This window comes from Gopherus evgoodei, chromosome 3 (assembly GCF_007399415.2).
Source record: "Gopherus evgoodei ecotype Sinaloan lineage chromosome 3, rGopEvg1_v1.p, whole genome shotgun sequence".
NCBI classification, from domain to species: domain Eukaryota; kingdom Metazoa; phylum Chordata; order Testudines; family Testudinidae; genus Gopherus; species Gopherus evgoodei.
In genome coordinates this window covers 13,862,801-13,886,242 of record NC_044324.1, presented here as the reverse complement: position 1 = coordinate 13,886,242, position 23,442 = coordinate 13,862,801, and the positions used below count along the sequence as shown (strand labels likewise).

The window sequence follows — 23,442 nt, the reverse complement described above, 5'->3', positions numbered from 1 at the left end:
ACTCATGGCTGTTCAGGCTTATCTATCTCTGCATCTTTGAGAGCTATGGTCATCTCAGAACTGTGGTCAAGTCCCATGACAAGGTGTGAATTGGCCTCTGTGTTTCAGTGAGCAAGAGATTCTTCTGACAGGCTTGAATCAGTTCTCCCCTCCCCCATCTGTACAGCTCGGTACCATCTTTGCAGCAAGTCCCTAGCCCAAAATTGGCGGGCTGGGAGGGGGCGTTAACACCTTTAAACTTGGGATCTGGGGTTAAAACTTGCAGCTGATAGCATGTGTCTGAAGGAGCTTGAGAGGGAGAGGACTATTGTGCATCTTTAGCGGTGTCCATGGGACAGACCCACGTTCTGTGGGTCGTTCATTGGGTGTGTGTGAAAAAGACAGATGCGGTGTATAAGTGTGTGTGTGAGAGAGAGACTCTGGATTTCCGCGTGTGGAGGCGGGAGAGAAGGGAAAGGGACAGCTTCTCTGAGATCCCCAGGTGCTCCATGGGTCGTGGTGCAGATGAGGCAGTGGGCATGTGAATGGCTTTTCTGGAGCCGTTGGGACTCTGGCAAGCTCTGGAGAGCAGCACTTTGCTGGGCCTGAGTGTCTTTCCCCCTCTTCTCTCCCCAGTGCATTTGCTGAATAAAACGTTCAGGCTTTTTCTGCATCCTCTTGAATGGAAAAGCCTCCCCCGCCGTTGCTCCTGCTTGCTCCGAAAGCTCTCTGGCTCCGAGCTTGTAATTTTTACCTTCCACCCCATCCTGTTGAGCCCATGCGCTCCTCTGAGTTCTGCTTTTCCATTGCCTTCACATTTGAGCTATTATTAACATTCACCGTGCAAACTCTTTGGGGTGACGGGGGCAGGGACGGCAATGTCTTCTGAATCACTTTGCTTTTCCCTCGCCATCATTGTTACTCACACTGGGTTGACCCAGGAGCGAGGCCTTTTGTACCAAGCATTGCTTATATTTAAAATTATAATGCTGTCAGGGCCCGTGGAATGCCCCAGTGTTGGAGCCATACAGACAGCGCAGTTATGGCAGGAATTGAGTAGACCCTATGCTGCTTGTGATAAAGCAGAATTCCCTGAGCTGATGGAAGAACTAGCTGGAAAAAACGTCGTCCTCCCCCCATCTCTGAAAATTTTGACAACCATGCAGAGGTGAAAGTAAGCTGGTATGGTCCGGTACGGCGTACCAGCAAGAGCCAGTATGTCGTGCCGGACCGCACCGGCTTCCGCGGCAGGGATTTAAAGGGCTCTGGGCTCCCTGCTGCAGCGGGCAGCCCAGAGCCCTTTGAATCGCTCCGGTGGTCGGGCTGGGGCTGGATTTAAAGGGCTCAGAGCTCCCGCAGCTGCGGGCAACCCAGAGCCCTTTAAATCCCACCCGCGGCTCTGGCAACCGGAGCTGTGAGGTGGATTTAAAGGGCCCGGAGCTCCGCAGCAGCTGGAGCCCTGGGCCCTTTAATTTGCCCCTGAGCCCTGGGGGCTCCCAGCCACAGCCATGCCCCAGGGCCTTTAAATCTTGAGAGACACTGCCTCTTCCAGTTGAGGCCACACCCCTCAGGACTCCAGCAGTACCGGTAAGTCCCGTAAGTTACTTTTACCCCTGCAACCATGGAAAAACTTTCAATGAAAAATCAAAAACTGAAATATTTCAATTTGGAAATGCAACCATGGTGACTCATAGGAGTTATAGTTCTGGAGCCTCATGCTCCCAATTCCCCTCTATAGTCCAGCCTGTAGAGGGGAATTGGGAGCATGAGACTCCAGAACTATAACTCCTATGAGTCACCATGGTTGCGGACTTCAACTCCCAGGATGCACTGGCTTCTTTCGCCAAGAGGAGAGATCAGAGTGCATCATGGGGGATTGTAGTCTGAAGCCAGTGTGTCCTGGGAGTTGAAGTCCAGCTGGAGAGCCCAGGCCACAGAGGAGAATGAAGCTTTGAACTAGAACCCCCATGAGGCACCACGGCGGCATGTCAGAATTGACATTTTTGATTTGTCAGGAATTCAGCAAGGACTAAGCCAGGGTAGTGACTCATGTTGTAACACTGTCTTGGGCATGAAAAGCCACTGAAAAGAATGAGACTCCTCATATGACAGAACAAGGAGCAATGGTCTCAAGTTGCAGTGGGGGAGGTTTAGGTTGGATATTAGGAAAAACTTTTTCACTAAGAGGGTGGTGAAGCACTGGAATGGGTTCCCTAGGGAGGTGGTGGAATCTCCTTCCTTAGAGGTTTTTAAGGCCCAGCTTGACAAAGCCCTGGCTGGGATGATTTAGTTGGGAATTGGTCCTGCTTTGAGCAGGGGGTTGGACTAGATACCTCCTGAGGTCCCTTCCAACCCTGATATTGTATGATTCTATTCTGTGTGAGCAGGGGCGTCTCCGGTAAGCAAAGGCTGCAGGATCGGGACCCCAAAGCCCGTATCTGTAACACGCTGGCTAAATGTGTTTGACATGAAGCGGAAGAGCTCACCCCTGCCATCAGACGAGACAGCTGCTCTTTTAGCTCAAACGATAGAGGCCTGTTCTTTGGTGCTGGAGGTCCCCGGTTTGATGCTTCCTGACTTCCCCTGGTGGGGGTGAGTTTCCCATGGAACAGTCTAAGTGCCTGAAGCATGTGGAGCAGCCTGGGTGAACCTTCAAACCTCGGGAGGCCTCTATCTATGCAGTATCTAGATCGGGGGGGCCAACCTGGGGCTCCGGAGCCACATGTGGCTCTTCAGAAGTTAATATGCGGCTCCTTGTATAGGAACCGACTCCGGGGCTGGAGCTACAGGTGCCAACTTTCCAGTGTGCCGGGGGGTGGGTGGGGGGTGCTCACTGTTCAACCTCTGGCTCTGCCACAGGCCCTGCCCCCAACACCTAGGGTGACCAGACAGCAAGTGTGAAAAATCGGGATGGGGTGGAGGGTAATAGGAGCCTATATAAGAAAAAGACCCAAAAATCAGGACTGTCCCTATAAATTCGGGACATCTGGCCACCCCACCCACTCCACCCCTTCCTGCTCCCGCCCCAGAGCCTGCGCCTGGGGAGGGAGGGATGGAGCTGATGGGGGGGAGGGGCGCTGCTGATGTGTTACTGTGGCTCTTTGGCAATAACCGTTGGTAATTTCTGGCTCCTTCTGAGGCTCAGGTTGGCCACCCCTGGTCTAGATGTTATGCTGATTGATTAAATCAAAGTTTCATTTGCCGATAGATAACTAGTTGTCACCTGGTGTCCACAAAGACCTGCTGGAACTTGGCCATCTTGCTTTCATTTAGTGCCTCACCCCGTCCCAAGAGATGTAGAGGTTCTTTCGGGAATCGGAGGCAGGTAATCAGAGAAGCAGCGCGGCCTGGAGATCTGAGGGTGGAGTTGGGAGCTAAGAACACATGGGTGCTAATTCTGGCACAGATGCTCATGTCGTCTGTGACCTCGGGGAAGCTGCTTCCCCTATGTGTGCCTCAGTTTTCCCCTCTGTGAAGTAGGTCAGGATCATTAACACCATCTCCTGGGTAGTTAATTCACTTCTGAGGATGCATCCTGTATTATTATTTCTCAGAGAGATCGCTGGGGTCTCACATTAGTCTCACCCACTATTATGAAAGTGAACGCTGATCTTCCTTGATTTACCCTGCCCCTGCCATGGCACTGATCTGCTTTGTGTTGTGTTTTCACAGTACAGCTGTAGCTGCTGGGAGATAACCATGCAGTTAGCCATCTAGCATCTGCAAACGCCCACTTAGCGTGTTGGCCCTGCCGCTTGCAAATTCCTAGCTCTGGAAGCCTGGCCTCTCATGTGACCTCTGCCTGGCTGCTCCTTCGACTGCATCTCGGCAAGTGGTGCCCGCAGGCTTTCTACTTACCAGGCCTATACATGTTCCGCCTGGAGGGATCTGTTCTCCGTGCTGTGGCATGCAGAGAGCTGCAGCCGCAGCAGCAGAGGTGCCTGCTTGCTGCAAGATGGGATTGTACCTTGCGCCGGGTTCTCCATCGCCAAGTCTCCTCTGTTGGCTGGTCACCACTCAGCAAGTGTGCTGGGCCTCAGTTTCCCCTCTCATTGTTAGTCTGTCCTGCCTCCCTGGCCCGTAAGGACAAATGCCACCTATCAAGTCTTGCTGGATGCCTTTTTCTCAGTCGGTCACTTTACTGTCCAATGCAAAACAGAGTGAGTTCGGCTACATGGCGCAGGCCTTTCCCTCCCTTTCATTCGGGGCTTGTGGTAATCGATCTGTTAGGACCGCTCCTCCTGTGCTGGGAGCTTTCTTGCCTTCCTTTTATTAATGTCAACTGAGCCTCATCAAGCCCAACAGGCAGGATCGTATCCTTCACAGGGGAACTGGGCGTGTTCCCTTAAAGAGGCCATACCAGAGACGGGCCTGCTGAGGAAGAGTCCATCTTGATCTCTGGCCCGAAATCCACCCTCCAGACCTGTCTCTACAACAGGTCAAACTGCAAAAGCGACTCTGACCCTTTGAATGCATGTCTGATTTTCATGACTCGAGCTGGCCAAGAATTTTCTGATGGATCCATTTCCCCATCAGAACACGTTTATTCGGTGCCATTGAACAATTCTGTGGGAAGGTGTCAATTTCAGCAACATTTCCCGGGGACAAAAAAAATCAAACAGTTTCGTTTCAACGTGTTTCCAAATACCGTTTGCATAGAGTTTTATATGTTCTATTATCAATTATCACGGAATGTAAAAGTGTGAAACAAAACATTTTGATTTTATCAAAATGTTTCCATTGATCCAAACTGAAATGTTTTGTTTTCTGGCCACATTAGCTTTTCTCCCAGCTCCAGTCTTGCCACAGGCTCAGCTCTGCTGAAAAGTAGGGACTCGCTGCCCATCGTGTGCTGGGTTGGATGCTCTTGTTTATATGCTACTGTTTCCCTCATCTTTCCGCAGCGGGAATCCCACTATATGCAACTCATGTACCCCTGCAACAGGAGGGTTGTAGGGAGTTCGTGTGTTACAGACTCCAGGCAGATTTACCTCACTGGAGAGATGATCCTTCTCCTTCATCTTCCAAAGCCTGCACCTCTGCTGTTTGAGCCAAGGGAGAAAAGCCATCGCTCATTGCTAGCATTTGGTATTTTGCCTTTCTGTGGGCTCGCTGCTGCTGCGTGTTACGATCTGACTTACAAAGGGTAAAATTTGCCCCTGAATGGAGGAGTGTCAGCACAAATGCACTGTTTAAAGCTCACATACTCCCCAAAATAGGTCTTAAGTGGGGTCTGGGTGAGGCCTAAAGAGTCGCTCGGAGAGCAGCAGGAAATTCAGCATTTCCATCCCATGGGAAATTCCAACCTTTGTTTTCATCCCAACGCAGGAGGAGAAGTTGAAGTTTTGAACTATTGTGTGGAACGGCAGTTCCAAAGCACCTCAGTCTGGAAATAGGGAAACATTTTGTTTCAATGTTTTCAATCAAAAGAAGATGTTTGACAATCCTGGAATGGATGTGTTTCCTGTGGTTTTTTGGACTGGCACAAAATGCTTGTTTTCAAGTCAGTTCAATCTTAAACTGCATTTTCCCCGTGCTGGTGCACTGCCTTATGGGAGATGTAGTTTGGGAGACTGAGGCCCTCATTCCCCCTGTGGACCGGACACCCTGGCTGGACCAATAGTGCATCCAGGATCACTGGACTTCCATGATGCACCAGGCAGCTCGGTCAGAGGGAAATCTGCCTTACATTCTGGGCATGTTTTAAGCTAGCCAGCGATGACGTCATGGTCTTGCACCTGTTCTCCTGTGGCTGTATGGTCAGATCCTTGAGCAGCAGGATCGCGAACAGATGTCACACAGGAATGTGCAGGCTCCCATGGAAGCCTTGGCATGATGGTTGGCCCTTTTTTCAATCAGTTTTCCATGTCGGGCTTCTTCAGAGTGTTTACCGCCTTTATTGCTACTTGCTCTCTGTTCAGATCTGTCCGTGGCTGCCTCTTTGATGTTGTCAGTATCTGTGCTGCGGGAGGTGCTGTTCAGCCTAAGGGTGCCTCTGTGGGGGTTTCTTTGACCGCCCCCCTACACTTTCTTAGTTCACCATAGAAAACCTTTTCCTGGCATCTACCATCGCCCATTCTGATAACCTGCTCTGTCCATGTCAGCTGAGTGTTCATGATCATTGCTTTGACGCTGGTTATTTTTGTTATTTCAAGTCGTTTGGGGAGCCTGTCCCACGGGAGAGAATGGGGGTCTGAACTACAACTCATATAAAGCAGCCCACTGCTGGGGAAATATGGACCGTGGGGCTGATCCACTCGGGCGGGTGCTGTGTTCCCTGCAGGGATACAGAGAAAACCATTTATTTTTTAACTTAAGGAAGAGACAGAGCATTGCGCTGCTTGAAGCTATCAGTTCTCTAGGACAGGAATGTCTTATATATTTGGGAGGCACGTGCATATTGAGGATGCTACCGGAACCACGTAATAACCAGTTAAGGGGGTCTCAACTCGCCCAGCCAAACTCTTCAAATAAGGGAAAAACTGTGCAAGGGAACCTGCGTTCCCTGCCTCCCACACATCTCATTAACCGTTTTCGTTGGTGGACTCTTCACCTGCCTAGCAAACCCCCTTTGGCTTTGCAGCTGTGCAACACACACACACTACCCCTGCAGCTCTCTGTGTAATGCAAAACATGGGCTCTGTTTTGAGTGACAGCTGCAGGCCTAGCTCACGTGAATAAGGGCAGTGGAGAGGATTCGGTTGCATGAGGTTGGGCTTAAGGTTCTGCCCTAGAGGAGCTGGAGGGATTTCGGGTGCACACACTATGGTTCTATGCAACTCACCACTTCGTGCTAACACGTTAGCATACCTTGATAGTTAGAGGCCCTGTTCCATCCTCATGCTTCAGGGTAAAAGCTTTCAGCAGCTGGGGTCAGGAAGAATTTGTCCTGCACCCAGCCTGATATGGCTAGTATAGAGCATCTGAAGCATGGTCCACTGCCGAGGACTCAGGACTGGGAGACAGGAGACACGGGGTGTCTTAGTGAATGTAATAATGCTGCCTTCCCTAGGCTAGCTGGTGTCTGTTTCCCCTCACACAGGTTAGATCTCCCATCTTCCGCAGGAAGGACTCACTGCCAGGCTCAAGACTCTTTCTGGGCAGTTTTATTCTTCAAAATAAAAAAGCAGCCCCTCTGCCCACCCTGGGCTACAGCATCCAGCCACTCTGCCCTGGTCCCTTTCAGTGCTGGAAGAGGGTCTTCCCATTGCTCTGCTGCTTCAGTGCCACCTGCAGGCCTCCCAGCTGAGCCACTTGCTGGCTGTTTATGGGGATCACCTGAAACCCCCCTCTCCCCTGTTCCAAGCTGGCTCTGATAATTGAATAGGGCTAGTGGGGCCGAGGGCCCCTGGCCATTAAAGGCACAGGACATGCCGTTACATGGATTACTTAGTATTTGCTGTGCCTTGCTTTCTCCACCTTTAAATTGTGGAGGATGATGCTCACTGTGACGAAGTGGGGCTGTTCTGAATGTTTCCTCTGAATACTGTGTGGGTGCCTCAGTTTCTGGCCTACCCTCTGTCTCCATGGCAACTAATGGCCCAGGCCCTTCCCCGCTGCAAGGGGATGCTAAAGGTGTGGGAGAACAAAGAGATCAGGTGACCTCATGGCTTGGGAAAGAGACAAAGGCCAGAAAGGAGGGGCTGGAGGGGGTTTTTCAGTCTGGAGCTGGCTGGGGATGGGAAGTAAGGGCAGACGTGGGGGTCTGGCTCACTGGGCCCCAGAATGGACCCGGCTGAGGTATCCCGTTCTCTGTATCTACAAGCTCTGTTTCAGACCGTGTTCCTGTCATCTAATAAACCTTTGCTTTACTGACTGGCTAAGAGTCACGTCTGACTGCAAAGTGGGGGTGCAAGACCCTCTGGCTTCCCCAGGACCCTGCCTGGGCGGACTCACTGTGGGAAGCGCATGGAGGGGCATATGCTGAATGCTCCAAGGTCAGATCCAGGAGGTGAAGCCTGTGAGCTTCCTGCACTGCAGACAGTCTGCGCCAAGGGAGAGGAGGCTCCCCAAAGTCCTGCCTGGCTTTGTGGGGAGCAGTTCCAGAGCATCACCTGGGGACTCCGTGACACTTACCCACCTGTGTAATGTGCTCTGAGATCTATACGTGCTGTATAAGCGCCCAAAGTTATTATGGGACATCCCGGGGGCTTTACCATTTGCTCCCTGAAGGATACCAGGCTAAATGGACCCTTGGGGGATGCCGGTTGGGAAGAGTCCTGCGTTGTGCCCATGATACGGTGGGTTTGCAGGATAGCCACAGGAAAGTTGCCAAGCCAGGCTGCACTCGGGTGGGATCCACAGGTGCGTCCCATGGATGTCACATCTCGCCAACTTCTTCCCTCCAACCCAGCCTGCCTCTTGCTGCTATTGGTGTTTTTTCAGAAGCAGCCAAATACAGAAAACAGACCCTTTTATTTTCCTTTTCCCCCAAAATGAGGCAGCAGCATCACATGTGGTTTCACTTTGGTTGCTTAGCGACCAACATGCTAGTGACCAATGAGAGACCTGTGATCACACCTCCCAGAGTTTCCCATGGTGCAAAACAGGACTCAAGCGCTACTCTGCTTGCTTCCTTCCCGCAGATAAAGGTTACCGGGAAACACGCCCACCATGCTCCTGGGAAGTGGGTTCCCCTCCCCAAGGGGAGGTTTCATTGCGGAGTTGGTTTTATTTTTAGTATTTCAGCATTTGTTAGATTTTTGGCTTTGATTCTCAAGAAAGTGACCGGCTAATAACATGGTTATAACTTCCTGCCACAGCTTTGCTGATCCCCTCAATCCCAAACCACAGCCCCCTGCTATCTCAGCCCTGGGCTCTCACCCACAGCTCTGCTGATGCCCCTCAATCCCGACCCACAGCCCCCTGCTATCTCAGCCCTGGGCTCTCACCCACAGCTCCGCTGATGCCCCTCAATCCCGACCCACAGCCCCCTGCTATCTCAGCCCTGGGCTCCCACCCACAGCTCCGCTGATGCCCCTCAATCCCGACCCACATCCCCCTGCTATCCCAGCCCTGGGCTCCCAGCCCCAGCTCTGCCAGTGCCCCTCAATCCCAACCCACAGCCCCCTGCTATCCCAGCCCTGGGCTCCTACCCCCAGCTCTGCCAGTGCCCCTCAATCCCGACCCACAGCCCCCTGCTATCCCAGCCCTGGGCTCCCAGCCCCAGCTCTGCCAGTGCCCCTCAATCCCAACCCACAGCCCCCTGCTATCCCAGCCCTGCTCCCCCACCCCCAGCTCTGCCAGTGCCCCTCAATCCCGACCCACAGCCCCCTGCTATCCCAGCCCTGGGCTCCCACCCTCACACCTCTGCCAATGCCTCTCAATCCTGACCTCCAGTCCCCTGCTATCCCAGCCCTGCTCCCCCACCCCTAGCTCTGCCCGGAACCCCAGGTCAGTACTCATGGGGCTAGCCCATGCTGCTGTGGCTTCACAGCTTTGGTACCTGAACAGGCTAGATCCGAGCTAGCTCGCGGATGTCGATGTGAGCTGCAGTCACGCCCTGTGCTTGCAGTGTCCAGTAGATGAGCTCAGGACATGCACAGGATCTGCGATTGCTGCAACCAGCCATGCTTACTCAAGGCTGCGGTGGCCTCTCCCTCCCATACACTGAGCAGTTCTGGGTCAGATACTAGCTCTGTGCGGTTGGACTTGGTGTTTATGGGGCTCACTTACAGACCTCATCAGCCTCTATCAATTCCCCCCACCCCACCAGGTTCCAGTGGGAATCAGGGGCCTACATACCTTTGAGCATCTGGGCTGGAGTAGGTACCCCTGGTTGCCCATCCGTGGGCTGCAGCTGTCAGGGTTTGACCCTTTGACAGGAGGCTCATTCAGACAGGGACCCTTTGTCTGCACAGCACCTCCTGGGCTGGTAGCTCTGCGTCAGTAACGGTGCCAACCCAGGGGGTTGGGATTGTGGGCAAATGCCCACCAGGGACTGGGAGTGAGGCCTGCCAAATGTCAGGAGCAGGTGTGTGGAGCCTGGAGCCCACAGCTCACATTGGCAAAAGCATCTAAGGGAATTATTTCCTGGGTGTCTGGTGCTGGGTCTTGCTCACATGCTCAGAGTCTAACTCAATCACCATATTTGGGGTCAGGAAGGAATTTTCTCCCACATCGGATTGGCAGAGACCCTGAGGGGGGTTTCACCTTCCTCTGCAGCATGGGGCAAGGGTCATCTGCTCCTTTAACAGGGCTGCCCAGAGGATTCAGGGGGCCTGTGGCAAAGTGGGGGAGCTGCGGCGCCTGTACTCACCCAGCGGTGGTCCGGGTCTTCGGCAGCATTTCGGTGGTGGGGGGGCCCTTCAGTCGCTCCACGTCTTTGGCGGCACTGAAGGTCCCCTTGCCGCCGAAGACCTGGACCACCACTGGGCCAGAGATTGCGGGGCCCCGGCGGGGCCCGGGACCTGGGGCAAATTGCCCCACTTGCCTCCCCCCACCTTTGGGCAGCACTGTCCTGTAAATGGTGGATTCTGCATAACTTGAAGTTTTTAAATCAGGATTTGAGGATGTCAGTGACTCAGCCAGAGGTTCTGGGTCTATCACAGGAGTGGGTGGGTGAGGTTCTCTGGCCTGCCATGTGCAGGAGGTCAGGTGAGATGATCATAATGGTCCCTTCTGGCCTTAAAGTCTGTGACACTTGGGAACCAAATCCCATTTTCAAAAGCTCCTTAGTGACTTAGGCACTTACACCATTTAAACCCTGATCACCAAAGGGATTCGGCTCATTAATTGACTATTTCTCTGTGTCAACGCTGCGTTGGGGATGGTTTAATTTGTGAGTGATGGAGATGGACAAAGGTCGAGACCAGGGATCGGTAACCTTTGGCACGCGACCCCCCTGGCGGGCCGGGCCGGTTTGTTTACCTGCCGCATTCGCAGGTTCAGCCGGTCATGGCTCGCACTGGCCGCGGTTCGCTGCTCCAGGCCAATGGGGGCTGCAGGAAGTGGCGCGGGCCAGGGGAGCCCCCATTGGCCTGGAGCCCCCATTGGCCTGGAGTGGCGAACCGCGGCTAGTGGGAGCCACGATCGGCTGAACCTGTGAACGCGGCAGGTAAACACACTGGCCCGGCCCACCAGGATGCTTACTGTGGCGGGCCGTGTGCCAAAAGTTGCCGATCCTTGGTGTAGAAAATGTAAGGAGACGTTTGTAAATTACATTAACGAAGGGTAGCAAATATGGATGGATTGAGCCCTACACCACTCCTGTCGAGGGAGGAATTGTAACAAATCTGAGCACTGGAGGACTTTGCTCATCCTAGAATGGGTTGGAACTCATACGATTTTCCGGGACGTTTTCAGGTAAAATATGATCCCTTTAACAGCTGAACTTTCATTGAAATTGCTTATTTCCGACCAGCTCCAGTAGTTACTCTGCTGTGCACCATGATGGGAGCAAAGGTAGAACTCCAGTTTTCCTGCCTACTGGCTTAGGTAAATCATTGTCAGCTATTAGCAATGTAGGGCCCAGGACATGCTTTCGAGACATTCTGTTTCCATCCAGTATGGGGCAGTGGTGCACGGAGAGGTTCATTACACTATTATTAACCTCATTTCTCTACAGGCGGAAGGAATAGAGACCGAGAGAGGGTAGGTACGAAGTTAGACTCCTAAAATCAGGCACACACGGGATTAGAGACACAGAGAGATGATGTACAAAATTGGCCGCCTAAAATCAGGCCTAGCCAAGTTGGAAAATTTACCCTCGTGAATTTGTCCAAGGCCAGTCAGAGGCAGACCCAGAAATAGAACCCAGGAGTCCTAAGTGCTGGGCTGATGCTTCCTGTCATGATAATGCTGCAGAAGCAAAGCATTCATGACATGGGGTTGTAGGTCTCTCCAGAGAGCATCATATTCTGCACAGGTATTTTGTCTTGTGAGTAGGCTCCAGTTGCAAACCCAACAATTGATACTAACATGCAAACACACCAGTGGCTGGTGGTGAGTCACCGCCGCCTGCTGTCAGTTGGGGGCTGGCTGGTGCATTCTGTTCCCCTCTCAATGTGCTGTGCTGGAATTCAGGAGTGTGGCAAGAGCGACGTTCCACTCTTCAGCTCCAATGCTGCTGTTTTCTTTTTTTCAATTGAATTCGCTGGGAGTTTCTTTGACAGTTTCCCTGAGTACAGAGGCTGTTGTTCCAGGTGTGGAGGCGGAGATGGGAGGAGGGGAGCGCCGCTTGCTCTGCTGCCTAATTTCTCCTGTGCGCGCTGAGCAGCGGTTACAAGCGATTGTATTTCTGAGCTTCAGAACAGATGGTTAAACAAAGAGCTTTAAGCAGGGAGCGAAATGCTGGAAGGGATCTGAAAGCGACTGAGAAGTCAGATCTGTGGGCCTGCTATTCTGGCATGATCTTGTGGGCTGTGTGAACAGGAACATAGAAAATGCCGTACCAGATTGGTGGCCTATCCAGTATCCTGTTTCTGACAGTGGCCAGTACCAGCTGCTTCAGATGTAGGTGTAAGAAACCTCGGCGCTAGTGTTTGGCTTTGTTACACGACTGTCTAACGTGACAGTGGATGCTCTTATGGTCCATATAAATGTCTGATGCTTTCCTGACTCCAGCTCGGGTGTTGGCCTCCAGAATACTTGTGGCAGTGAGTTCCGCAGGTGAACATCGTGTACCACGGTATGGGACATGTGTTCTCTCTTCCATTTCATAACCCCTGTTGCTTGTATTCTAAGAATGGCTGTACTGGGTCAGACCAGTGGTCCACTGAGCCCATGATGGAAAAAGAGTCAATAGCGGCAGAGTCCTGTGGCACCTTGTAGACTAACAGATATTTTGGAGCATGAGCTGTCGTGGGTGAATACCCACTTCGTCGGATACATGTAGTGGAAATTTCCAGAGGCAGGTATAAATATAAATTTCCACTACATGCATCTGATGAAGTAGGTATTCACCCACGAAAGCTCATGCTCTAATATATGTTAGTCTATAAGGTGCCACAGGACTCTGCCGCTTTTACAGATCCAGACTAACACGGCCACCCCTCTGATAACGGTCAGTAGGAGAGCATCGTAATCTTACATGCTTCTGCAGCTGTAGAGAGGCTGCTTCCCCAAGCAGGCAGACCTATGGAACATAAGGAGAATCCCCCAGGGCTAAGTTCAGCCCCAGCCTCCTAGCAGAACAAAGTGGTTTCGCGTTACCAGATACTAAGGGCTCGCTCTCAAGGCAGTGGAAAGTCTCCCATTGACTTTGGGGGGGGTCGGGCTACAGCGGCAAGCCCCTTGCCAGCAGATAGGACAGAAGTGGTGCTTTGACCTTGCCTTGGGCCCCCTTTCCCAGGGGTGAATTTCACCCCCCTCTGTGGTGGGAGCTCCCTCCTGGTGTCACTCACACAGCAATTCCAAAACTCAAGGGTCCTGGCAATTTCCTACAAGCAAAGAGTCGCGAAACATCCTGGTTTTTTCCAGCAGGGCCCTGCTGAAGGCATTGATTAGCAGCCCCAGGGAAATCGTGGGACCACCACCCAGCTGTTCCTCAGTAGATCTCAGACTGCTTCACAAAGGAGGGCAGGATCACCATTGTATAGATGGGGAAACTGAGGCACATCCAAGGGGCCAAGCCAGGACTAGAACAGTGGTCCCCTAAACCCCAGCGCAGGGCTTTGTGCATAAGCCCATGCTCCTTCATGCTGATACTAGCATTGAAAGGGAGAGAGAGCCTCATGTTTCAAGGCTGAACCCAGTCTATAAGTATTGGTGACTAGGGTGAGGCCCTCCTGAGGGACAAGTCACCCCACGTTTGCCTGCTGAAGCAACTAGTGAGGAAGGATGATCCCGTAATTAGGCTGCACCCCTGGGACTTATGGGAGACCTGGGTCATGTCACGTAGCTGCTCACTGCCTCAGTTTCCCCTTTGTACCATGGGGCTAATAGCCCTGCCCTGCCTCAAGGGGGTTGGTGAGGATAAGTGTATTAAAGACTAGGGCACGCAGGGCCCTATTTTAAATGTACTGAGGTGCTGAGATCCAACTGATTTCATTGGGAGTCAGGTACCTAACTAGGCACTGTGGTAAAGGGGGCTTTGATCTGGTGCTGGGGGCAGGAGAGACATTGAGTCTGATCCAGGATAGCGATTCCTAGGGCCCTGGGCAATTCGGGAGAGTCTGGTGAAGTGTAGGGCAGGGTGGCACTGCTCCCACCAGCCTGTCCCTTGCTGCGGGGGAGACATCACGCCCCTGCTGTGACCAGCTGGGATCCTCACAAGACCTGCAGCTGCCCCTGTGGCACAGGGGCGAAGGCGCTGAACCTGTCTAAGCCGCTCTCACTTGAATGGGGGTGCTGGCCACTCCTCTCACGGGGATGGCAGCGGGGCTGTTGTGGATGCCGCTCTCTGTGTGTGGGGGGAGGCATGGGACCCATAACACCTTCCTCCCAGCCAGTGCAAAGGGGAGCCCTGGCTAATGGCGAGACCAGAGAAGTCTGGTGGATCCATCTTCCCTTTTGGGAGGGTGCCGGGAGCATGTACTGGGCAGGTGTGTATGTATCTAGATGTGTGTGTATCTAGATAGGTGTACACCGTGTGTGTGTGTGTGTGTGTGCGTGTGCGCGTGTGTGTCTAGATGGATGTGTGTGTTTGTGTATCTAGAGGGGTGTATGTGTGTATCTAGATGGATGTACTCTCTGCATGTATGTATTTAGATGAGTGTGTGTAACTAGATGGGTGTATTTTTAGATGACTGTGTGTATCTAGATAGGTGTGCTGTGTGCATGCGTGGGGCTGTATGTCTGTGTGTGTACATGGGAAGCTTCCTGGATCTGTCTAGGGGGCGGGTGGTGGTGTGAATGCATGTGTGGCTGGCTTGGTGGTTTTTGTGTGCACCCAGCACCACCTGTATTCAGTCCCCAAGTGGTTGTCATGCTACAGACTAGACTGTAGCAGTAGCCACAGCCCTGTGTCAGAGGTTGCGTGGAGCTGCATTTCCCCAGCAGGACCTCTGGAGGGACTGTGCCTAGGAGGCAGCTGCTGGCTTACATGCCACGAGTGTGATAGGTGTCAGGCCGGTTCCCTTCAGCCGAGGTGTGTCCATATCTCACTACGGGCCTGTCATAACATTTCTTCCCAGATCTGGACCTTAGCGTCCAAAATATGGGTGTTAGCATGAAAACCTCCAAGCTTAGGTACCAGCTTGGACCTGGTATCGCTGCCACTAGCTAAGAATTATACAGTGCCTAGCTCACTGTGGTCTCCCCAAAACCTTCCCTGGGGGACCCCCAGACTCAGATTCCTTGAGTCTCACAACAAAGGGGAATAAACCTTTTCCCTTCCCCCTCCTCCCCTCCAGGTGTTCCCTCCCTGGGTTCCTGGAGAGATATACAGAAGCAAGGTCCGTGAATATAAACAAAGGGATTCTACCCTCCCTGTTTCCAGTCCTGGAAACACAAGTACCGAGAGATCTAATCTCTCCCCCTCACCCAGAGGGTATGCAAAGTCAGGCTTAGTAAATCTAACACAAAGATTTTCCCCTTGACTTCTTCCTCCCACCAATTCCCTGGTGAGCTGCAGACTCAATTCTCTGGAGTCCCCACTAAAGAAAAACTCCAACAGGTCTTAAAAAGAAAGCTTTATATAAAAAGAATGAAAAAAGGACATAAAATGGTCTCTGTAATAAGATGACAATATACAGGGTCAATTGCTTAAGAAAAAAAGTGAATAAACAGCCTTATCAAAAAAGAATACAATTTAACACATTCCAGCAACTACACACATGTAAATACAAAAAAAAAAAACAATATAAACCTATTGTCTTACTATCCTTGTACTTACAACTTCGAAACAGAAGATTAGAAAGCCTGGAGATAGAAAAATCACTCTCAGAGCCGAGAGGGTCAGACCCAAGACAAAGAACAAAGAACTCACACCCAAAACTTCCTTCCACCCAGATTTGAAAAAGTTTTGTTTCCTGATTGGTCCTCTGGTCAGGTGTTTCAGGTAAAAGAACATTAACCCTTAGCTATCTGTTTATGACAGGGCCTGATCCTGATCAGGAGGAGTCTTACCATTGATTTCAGTGGGGTTTGGACCTGCCTATATGCCACCATCACAGGTGTACCTCAACCCTGGCCTGGAGGGAGCACTCCCACGGGGGCTCTGCCTCCTTGGCACCTCTCAGCTGGGATGGTGATACAAGGGAGACAGCTGTGATCATCCCCCTGGTGGGGTGCGGTCCACATCCAGTCAGAGACAAACCAACCCCTGAGCACTGAACGCCGAAATCCCTTCCGGCCGAAGGAAAGTGCTGAGCGTAAGAATTAGGGTGGGGCGAACTCGGGCCGAATTCCACGCCCCCGCCAGCAGTGGGGGCTTCAATGTTACGCATGTGGGAAAGGCAAGATAAATCAGTGGGATGGGCCGATCCTGAGATCGCTCAGCCTCCGGTGTAAATACAAAGCGAACCGCCCCATTAAACTGTAGAGGCCTAATCAGGTCTCACTTCCAGCAGTGTAAACACAGTGACCCCATTGGTGTCTGGGAGACCGAGCCTGAAGTCTGTGGGCCTGGCTCTGCTCTCACTCCCCCTTCGTCTAGGCTGAGTAGCCCTCTTGAAATCAGTGGGGCTAATCGTGGAGTGGGGGGTCCGGCTCAAGAGGAGAAATCCGGTCCTGTGAATCTGGGGTTCCCAGTGTGAACCTTTAGAGGGCCCCGCAGTTCCTCAGATGCCTGCAGCCTGCCTGCTGATCTGCAAGCAGCTGCCTCCTGGGATGCTGTCTTCACCAGCTCCTGATAAATTCCTTCCCAGATGGTCCCTGCTTTGTCCTCTCACCGTCTCCAAATAAACACGAGCACGCTGCGCCTGGTACAAGAAGATCTGTTTTCACCCGTTCTTGGCTCCAATGCAGAGCGTGGGTTTGACGGGAGCTGTTGGGGGTGGGGAGAAGTTCAAGTTTCGCATCACCTGGAGTCCTGAGGCTCTTTAGAACGCCCCCTGGCATTTATTATTAGCTCCCAGGTGAGGCCTGTTTAAATAAACAGGGGTTAATAAGTGACCTTGTAAGAGATCCGTGGTTTAGTGGTGAGAATCCGGGAACCAGGGGACAGAAGTCCTGGCTTCGGGCTAACCACAACCCTGGATCTGAACACAGCTGAATTCTGTGGTGTGTGCAGCTCAGATTGCCAGATGAGCCTATTCCTTCTTTGCCGCTTTGTGCCTTAGTTTCCTTGCCTGGGGATGATAGTTCACCGCTTTGCTGGGCACAGCCATGAACTGGAGTTAGTTCATATTTGTCAGGTGCCAGAGTGGACTGAAAGCTGAGGGTTCTGTGTTTGCTCCTGGCTCCGGCCCCAGTGCAATAATTAACCCCCGTGCTATGGGGAGGTTTGCACTGTACGAACCAGAATCAAATGGATTAGAGCAGAAGAGAATAGAAAAGGGAAGGGAAGTTGGTTCTGGTCCTTCGGCGATGCTGATTTCAGTCACTGCATTGGGGAAGCACGGAGCCTATAGTGACAAGTGGGGTTATAAAAACCTAGATGATAGGTGAGATGGGGCTGGATTTACAGAGCCCGAATGGGGTCGTGGCTGGTGATGAAAGGACGAATGGATTAACGCCCATGGGCTTTGTCTAAGATTGCGGGTGTTTGGAAATGGGAAGGACACAGATGTGCTGAGGCCAACCACCTTTTCAAAACGCAAAAAGGGGACACGTGCAGGAGCCCTGCCCCCTCCGTGGCCCCAACCCTGGCTCCTCTTCTTTCCCCCAGGGCCCTTCCCCTGGCCAGACCAGAAGCCAGAACCGGGCAGTGATAAGAGCCACCCGGAGGTCCCGGGCTGCTGCGGGAAGTCCCTAGGGTGACAGATTGGATGAAGAAACTATCAGGATGCTGGGGGGGGGTGGAAGGGAGTCCAAAAAAAGCCGAAGTGCAAAATATCGGAACAAATTGCGTCCCCGACCCAACCAAACATCGGTCAGGACACAGGACGACTGCCTAAATATCCGGACAGTCTCGATTTTATTGGGACGTCTGGTCACCCTAGGAGTCCCAGACCCTCCACCTGTCCTGGGCGGGGGGCTGGAGTGCCTGAGAGCAGCTCTGGCCTGTGTCCCTACCTCCCAGGGCAAGTGGAGTGTCTGGGACTCCGGGGCTCCCCACAGCGGCCCCGACTCCTTGGCCGGCTCTTACTCCTGCTTGGCTCCGGCTTCTGGCCTGGGCAGGGGGCAGGGCCTTGGGGAAGAGGAGGAACAGGGGGTCTCATGACGATGGGGGGCTGAGGCCCACCGCAGTGCCCGCAGTGGGAAGGGACAGGTGTGGAGACCCTGGTTCCAGCTGTCACAGGGATTGCCCCTGGGAACCAGCCTGGTCCAAATCATAGAATATCAGAGTTGGAAGGGACCTCAGGAGGTATCTAGTCCAACCCTCTGCTCAAAGCAGGACCAACCCAATTAAACCATCCCAGCCAAGGCTTTGCCAAGCCTGACCTTAAAAACCTCTAAGGAAGGAGATTCCACCACCTCCCTAGGTAACCCATTCCAGAGCTTCACCAGCCTCCTAGTGAAAAAGTTTTTCCTAATACTCCAAATCTGGGGGGGGGGGGGGGAGAGGCCCAGCCGAACTTCAATGGCCTGGCCAATACTGGGGGATCTAGGGGAATGGGGAAGGTCTCATGGGCTGGTGTCTCCCTGCATCTGCCATCAGAGGCCTCCTCCAGCCCCTGCCCCGGGTGAATCATCCACTACAGACTCGAGTGTGTGTCATTTCCTCTGGTTTGTGGAAGCCAGACTTCCTGTTCGGGAGTCACGTGATTAACTGCTGTGGGCTGGCATCTGTGTCGTTTCACAGCGACTAGAGAGCTCTGTGCTTTAGCAGCTTGATGTCGAAGCGCTTCATGATACGGTTTCGTGGGAAGCTGCTGCAGGTGGTCTCCATTTCCCTTTTTCACAGCTCTGCCTATGCCCCTCAATCCTGACCCACAAACTCCCCCGCCTCCCCACTCCTGGTCTCCTCCATCGGGAGTCCTGGCGCTTTCCCCTTCCATGCTGCCTCCTTGTGCCCTCCCTCATCTGGCCCTGAAGTAGCGTGGTGACCCCCAGTTTGGGAAGCACTGATCTGTTCTGTGTATCTAGCTTGGTGCTCTTCATGAAAGGCATCTGGAGCATCGCTGCTTCCTCCCCGCTCTGGGATTCCTGGCTCCCTCACTGCCATTTGAGCGTAGTGTCGCTTCCCGTGGGAGACTGTTCCACCCCTTCCCCTTCCTACTGACCTGGGAGTGGCCTCTAGTGTCTTCCCCACGCTCCCTCACTCCTGCCCCCAACCACGCTCCACGCGTTGCTCCCTGGTCCTCCCTGAACCCGGGATGGTGAGTGGCAGGTGTGCAAAGGGCCAGGATGGTAGACACCTAGGAGCACCCAGAAAACCCGCCTGCTTGGCCAGCCTGCACTTCCAGCCAAAATGTTCCCCATTTCATTTCATCCCATTGCTCCTGTCCCCCCACTTCGACCACCAGAAACAACCACCTTGGCATTCACATTCCTCAGATGCCTTAGCCACGCTAGACAAATTGGGAAGGCTCCATTAGTCAGTCCTTCCCATCCCTGCCCCTGATCATTTTCCTTTCCCTTTCCCGAACTCCCTCTAATCTGCCAACACCTGGGTATCAAGACATCAATGTGCTTGCCCTGCTGGGTGATAATTAGGGCCCTATCAAATTTGCGGTCCAGTTTGGTCAATTTCATGGTCGCAGGATTTTAAAAATTATAAATTTCATGATTTCAGCTGTTTAAACCCGAAATGTCAGTGTTGTAGTTGTGGGGGTCCTGACCCAAAAAGGAGTTGTGTGTGTGTGAGGGGGGTTGCCAGGCAAGGGGGGGGTGGTACTGCTACCCTTACTTCTGCGCTGCTCCTGCTGGCGGCAGTAGTGCCTTCAGAGCTGGGCAGCTGGAAAGCGGCGGCTGCTGGTTGGGAGCCCAGCTCTGAAGGCAGGGCCGCCGCCAGCAGCAGCGCAGAAGTAAGGATGGCATGGGATGGTATTGCCAGCCTTACTTCTGTGCTGCTGCTGGCTGCAGAGCTGGGCCCTCAGTCAGTAACCTCCACTCTCCAGCTGCCCAGATCTGAATGCAGTGCAGGAGTAAGGGTGGCAATACCGTGAGCCCCCTAAAATAATCTTGCAACCCCCCTGCAACTCCCTTTTGGGTCAGGACCCCCAATTTGGGAAACGCTGGTCTCCCCCCGTGAAATCTGTATAGTATAGGGTAAAGCATACAAAAGACCAGATTTCATGGGGGGAGACCAGATTTCATGGTCCGTGACACATTTTTCATGGCTGTGAATTTGATAGGGCCCTAGTGATAATGTCATATCAAGGTGGAGCAACGCAACGTCTTCATGTGCTTCTGACACTCAGGGCTCCCTGGACTCTCCGGCCCTGCTAGAGAACTACAGAGATGGGTCTGGAACGAACCCCCAGATCAGGCATCTGGAGTGAAAGAGGCGATGGCCTTTGGAACCGTGGAGGGTCTTGTGATCAAGACACACAATGTGGCTAAATATAAATGTGTACACCGGAGAACAAAGACTGCAGGCCATACTTATGGGATGGGGGACTCTGACTCTGACAAAGATTTGTGGGTCCTGGTGGATATTCAGCTGAACGGGAGCTCCTAGTGCAACGTTGTGGCCAAAAAGACTACTATGACCCTGGGATGCATAAACGGGGGGATCTCGAGTAGGAGTAAAGAGATTATTTTACCTCTGTGTTTGGCACTGGTGTGACCGTTGCTGGAATCCTGTGCCTGTTCTAGGCTCCACAATTCAAGAAGGATGTTGATGAATTGGAAAGGAGTCAGGGAAGAGCCATGAGAATGATTGAAGGATTAGAAAACATGCCCTAGACTCAAGGATCCCAGTTTATTTAGATTATCAAAGAGAAGGTTAAGGGGTGACTTGATCACAGTCTAGAAGTACCTACATAAGAACAGCCACACTGGGCCAGACCAATGGTCTATCTAGCCCAGTATCCTGTCTTCCAACAGTGACCAATGCCAGCTGCTTCAGAGGGAATGAACAGACCAGGGCAATTATCAAGTGATCCGTCCAGTGTCATCTGCTCTCAACTTCTGGCAGTCAGAGGCTTAAGACACCCAGCACAGAGATTTGCATCCCTGCCCATCCTGGCTAATAGCCATTGATGGACCCATCCACCAGGAACTTATCTAGTTCTTTTTTGACCTGTTATATTTTTAGCCTTTGCAACATCCCACAGGTTGACAGTGCGTTGTGTGAAGAAATACTTCCTTTTGTTTTTTTTAAACCTGTTGCTTATTAATTTCATTTGATGACCCCTAGTTCTTGTGTTATATGAAGGGATAAATAACACTTCCTTATGTACTTTCTCCAGACGAGTCGTGATTTTATAGACCTCTATCATATCCCCCCTTAGTCGTCTCTTCTCCAAGCTGAAAAGTCCCAGTCTTATTAATCTGTCCTCTTATGGAAGCTGTTCCATACCCCTAATCATTTTTGCTGTTCTTCTCTGCACCTTTTCCAATTCTAACAAATATTTTTGAGATGGGACAACCAGATCTGCATACAGTATTCAAGATGCGAACATACTATGGATTTCTATAGAGGCAATATGATATTTTCTGTCTCATTATCTATTCCTTTCCTACTGGTTCCAAACATTCTCTTAGCTTTTTTAACTGGCAGTGCACATTGAGTGGATGTTTTCAGAGCACTTCACAGCCAGTTTTGGATTTAGTAATTTTGTATTGTCTGGAAATTTTGCCACCTCACTATTCAACCCCTTTTCCAGATCATTTATTACTATGTTGAACAGCACTGGTCCCCATACAGATCCTTGAGGCACTTCTCTATTTACCTCCCTCCATTCTGAAAACTGACCATTTGTTCCTACCCTTTGTTTCCTGTCTTTTAACCAGTTATTGATCCATGAGAGGATCTTCCCTCTGATCCCATGACAGCTCACTTTGCTTAAGAGCCTTTGGTGAGGGACCTTGTCAGAGGCTTTCTGAAAGTCCAAGTACACTATATCCAGTGGATCATCCTTGTCCACATGTTTGTTGACCTTGTTAGAGAATTCCAATTGACTGGTGAGGTATGATTTCCCTTTACAAAAGCCATGTTGACTCTTCCCCAACAAATCATGTTCATCTCTGTGTCTGTTAATTCTGTTCTTTACTATAGTTTTCAGTCAATATACCTGGTACTGAAGTTAGGCTTCCCCCTGACATTTAATTGCCAGGATCACTTCTGGGATCTTTTTTAAAAAAATTGGTGTCACGTTAGTTCTCCTCCAATCATCTGGTACAGATGCTGATTTAAGTAATAGGTTACATACCACAGTTAGTAGTTCTGCAGTTTCACATTTGAGTTCCTTCAGATCTCTTGGGTGGTACCATCTGGTCCTGGTGACTTACTACTGTTTAATTTACCAGTTTGTTCCAAAACCTCCTCTATTGACACCTCAGTCTGGGACAGTTCCTCAGGTCTGTCACCTAATAAGAATAACTCAGTGTGGGAGTCTCTCTCGCATCCTCTGCAGTGAAGACCAATGGAAAGAATTCATTTAGCTTCTCTGCAATGGCCTTATCATCCTTGAGTGTTCCTTTACCTCCTTGCTCGTCCAGTGACCCCACTGATTGTTTGGTAGGGTTCCTGTACCATCATTGATGTATTTATCCTCTCAGCATCATTATCCCCCAGAACTGATGGGGAACTGAGTCACAGAGAAATGGAGCAACTCACCCAAAGTCATACTTGAAAGTTGCAGCAACCAGGGACTTGAACCCAGATCTACAGAAATGTAGACTAACCCCCCTTCCCCCAACTGCTGGGCTAACCTTTCTGCAAGAAAGCTGTTGGAACTGTTCTAGCGTCACTGCGGGTCCTTCTCATGTCCCAGGAGCCTGGCTGACTCTCAGCCTGATTTCAAGCCTTGCAGATTCATGGCAGCGGGAGCATCTTCATGACACTGAGTGGAGGGCCAGTAGCAGGAGGTAGCTGAACAGGTTTCAGGCATCGTTTGGCCAGCCTGTGTGGACCGGGGTTAAAGACGTGTCCTAACCCTGGCCAAGATACAGCTAGCTGCCCACGTGCCCAGCTAGGCCCTGGTGGGGCTGGAAGCACAGGGGAACTGAATGGAAACCGGTCTGCTTTGCCCATTACATGGACAGGCCGAAGGCAGATAGAAGCCGGACTGGTGTGTGGTTGGGGGGGGGGGGGGGGGCAGTTTCCCTCCAAGAGTGCTGGAGAAGCGGAAGCCGGGGTGAGCCGCCCGGGAAGAGAAAAGGAAGTGCCGAAGGAAAGGAGGATAAAGAAAGACTCCAGGAACTGCCCATTCAGGGAGCGTCTGGCTCTCCCCAGCGCAGGCCCGCCTGGCTGAGGTAGGGGAGCAGGTTTTGCAGCTGTCAGGCTTATCTCCTTCCCCCCTTCCCCTCATGCAGGGAGGTTTTCCTCGTGCGTCGGATGCTTCGGCTGCACCAGCCGCCTTTGCAATA

General features: G+C 52.0%; 1 protein-coding gene across 5 annotated transcripts in view; it reads left to right on the top strand.

Moving 5' to 3' along the window:
* Positions 1-23,442, top strand: part of PTK2B (protein tyrosine kinase 2 beta) — a 122,521-nt gene that overhangs the window by 9,577 nt on the left and 89,502 nt on the right. The window lies entirely within an intron of this gene.